The sequence below is a fragment of the Bactrocera latifrons genome, unplaced genomic scaffold (genome assembly GCF_001853355.1).
Source record: "Bactrocera latifrons isolate USDA-ARS-PBARC rearing strain unplaced genomic scaffold, ASM185335v1 scaffold_585, whole genome shotgun sequence".
NCBI lineage: Eukaryota > Metazoa > Arthropoda > Insecta > Diptera > Tephritidae > Bactrocera > Bactrocera latifrons.
In genome coordinates, this window is record NW_017537251.1 from 86699 (window position 1) to 89326 (window position 2628).

The 2628-nt window shown below is 40.1% G+C and overlaps 1 protein-coding gene across 1 annotated transcript in view; it reads right to left on the reverse strand.

Moving 5' to 3' along the window:
* LOC108974727 overlaps positions 1 to 2628 on the reverse strand; it is a 5193-nt gene that overhangs the window by 1554 nt on the left and 1011 nt on the right. The gene's annotated exons all lie outside the window — the stretch shown is intronic.

Below are 2628 nucleotides of genomic sequence, written 5' to 3' on the forward strand. Positions count from 1 at the left end.
CAGGTGTACTGCTTTTGTGGTAAAACAGACAAAAACAGCCACATAGCCTTTCATGAGGGTAGGAGATCTTAGCATGGAAGGCTTTTCTCTGAAAAGGACCAGCAAAATCTACACCTGTAGTGGTAAAAGGCGGAGCAAAGCTGCAGCGTTCCGGTGGAAGAGCTGCCATAATCTGTGTTCGCATTTTCTGTTTACGCATAGTGCAGATCTTGCACCTGAAAATGCATTTCTTGATTTGGGGCTTCAGACGTTGAGTGTAATATTCCTCTCGTACCACATGCTGCATGAGACGGTTTTCGGCGTGTAGCATTAATATATGGATGTAATGTAGAAATAGTCTGGCAAATGGAGATTTCTCAGGTATTATTATGGGGTGGCGTTCATTGTATGTTAGGCTCGAATTGGCAAGCCGACCATTGGCACGAAGCAGACCTTTCGTGTCCACAAATGGGTGTAGCACTAAGAGTGAGCTCTTTTTGTCAATCGGCTTCGATTCTCTTAGTAATGATATATCGCGGCTGAAGTAGCGCGTTTGTGTATATGCGATTAGTGCGACCTTTGCTTTTTATAACTCTAGGTGCGTCACTGTGTTGCATGGCTTTTAATATATTTGGGTGATTTGCTGTAATCTTTTTTCGGGGAAACCCTGCGGTATTGGGGGCCTTTGCCACTTGTGATAAGGTGTGGGGATTTAGGTGTGTAACCTTTTGCCATTGCTTGCTATTTTTATGATAGCTTGGTAACATATTGGTTAGTTGCGGTAAGACTATTGCATCTGCTTGAATGCGCTTATCCGCTTGGGGGAAAATTAGGGTAATGGGTCAGATTTTATTTGAGTTTTGAACTACTCTTCCGCCCATTCCCGCAATTTCAAAGTTGGCTTGTTTTGTTGGCAGTTTTAGCCTATTTTGTGCCCTAGACGCTATGAAAGATCGTTAGGGCTCTGAGCTTAAACAGTTCTCCTCGATGTTCGATGGAGACGACTGCTGTGGGTAGTAGTACCCTACTTTGATTTTCGCTGTGCAGCGTTTGAGTTTTTAAAGCCTTTGAGCAGCGTGGTGCTTCTTGACATATTTCGGAATTTTGAGATTCGGGTGTTGCGGTTGCAACTAAACCCGTGGCCCTTTTTGGRAAAGCGCTAGTTTGGGGTGTTTTGGGGAAATTAGTGAAGTGCAAGATTGAATGATGCTTTTTTTGTGGCAATATACGCAATTAAATTTGCTTTCGCAATTATTTAGATTGTGGGAATGGGACAAACAATTTATGCAGAGTCTTTTTGATCTGACAAAGTTGTTCCTTTCATTAATATTAATTTTTTAATCTTATCGCAAGATTTGAGTTTATGCCCTCCTGTGCATAGTTCGCATGACGTATGTTTGTTTTGTTCGGAAGTGAACGATTGTGTTTTGAAAAAACTACGATTTAAGTTGTTGTTGTTATTAGCTTGGGGCCGAATGAAGCTGCGATTTAGGTCATGTTGAACGTTTTTAGTTCGGACCATTTTTTTATCTACCCTTTCCGCGATTTCATATTGGGCAGTTAGGAAATCTTTCATCTGTTGCCACGTCGGGCACTTTCTTCGCGAAGAGAGCAATTGCTCCTACAAAAGCAATGATTTTTCTGGTAATGCCGCGGAGTATATGTTTACATTGTCAGTGTTAATATTTTGTGTCGTTAGAACCGACAAACAATTCGAAACAGTCGATTGAGGTTTTATGAATTCTTCGCTTGTTTCTCTCTTAATTTTTGGTAAATTCATTAATATGGTCACTTGTTTGTCGACCAGTATTCTTTCATTCTCGTATCGTTCTTTTAAGGCTTCCCAAGCCAAATTGAAATTGTTGTCATTAAGAGCGAACTGTTTTACTATGACGCCTGCTTGACCGTTTGTTTTGTATCCGAGGATGTCTCGGAAGGACGGCCATTGTTCATAACCCCCATGAAAAATTGCTGTGTCACATGCGGGCACTTTGAGGTGAACACCTGAACTTGCCTCTTGGGCCTGTGCTTGTAGTAGCTCTACTCTCAGTTGAGGATTTGGTGCGATTGACCTTGTTAGTTTTAATTGATCAGAGATCATGGCTTTTGTCTCTTCATATTGGTCAAGACAATTTTCATATTTGGAGTAAGCCGAGGTTTTGAAATTTTCCAGAAGATCCTAATCGTCCGTTTCTACAATGGCGTCATAGGCCGCTTGGAGACGTGTCCAAAAATTGTCAAGATTTGGATTCTTGATTTCTAGTACCGATTCAGAGTTATCTAGAATCGGCGAAGACGAAAATCGAGTGCAGTATCGTATTAAGCTGTCACTCTCTGATAAGAATTTAGAGTACGAAATATCTTTTCCCCGTTTTTGTTTTGTAGCACCTTGCTTCGAGTGTGTAGCTTCTGCCGGTGTACATGGACTTTTTTCAGCCAAAACCATTTTTAGTAGTTTTAGTAATTGATGCGATTTAGATTCCTTTGAATCTGTGTTCATTTAGATGAAAATGGTAATATATGTGTATGTATAATTTTCCAGCAACATTTGTTTTTTTTTTTTTTTTAAAGTTTAAAACTGTATAATTTTATGATTTTTCGATGCTTTACGACGGCTTGTGAGTACCCCAAATGTATGTTATTATAAAT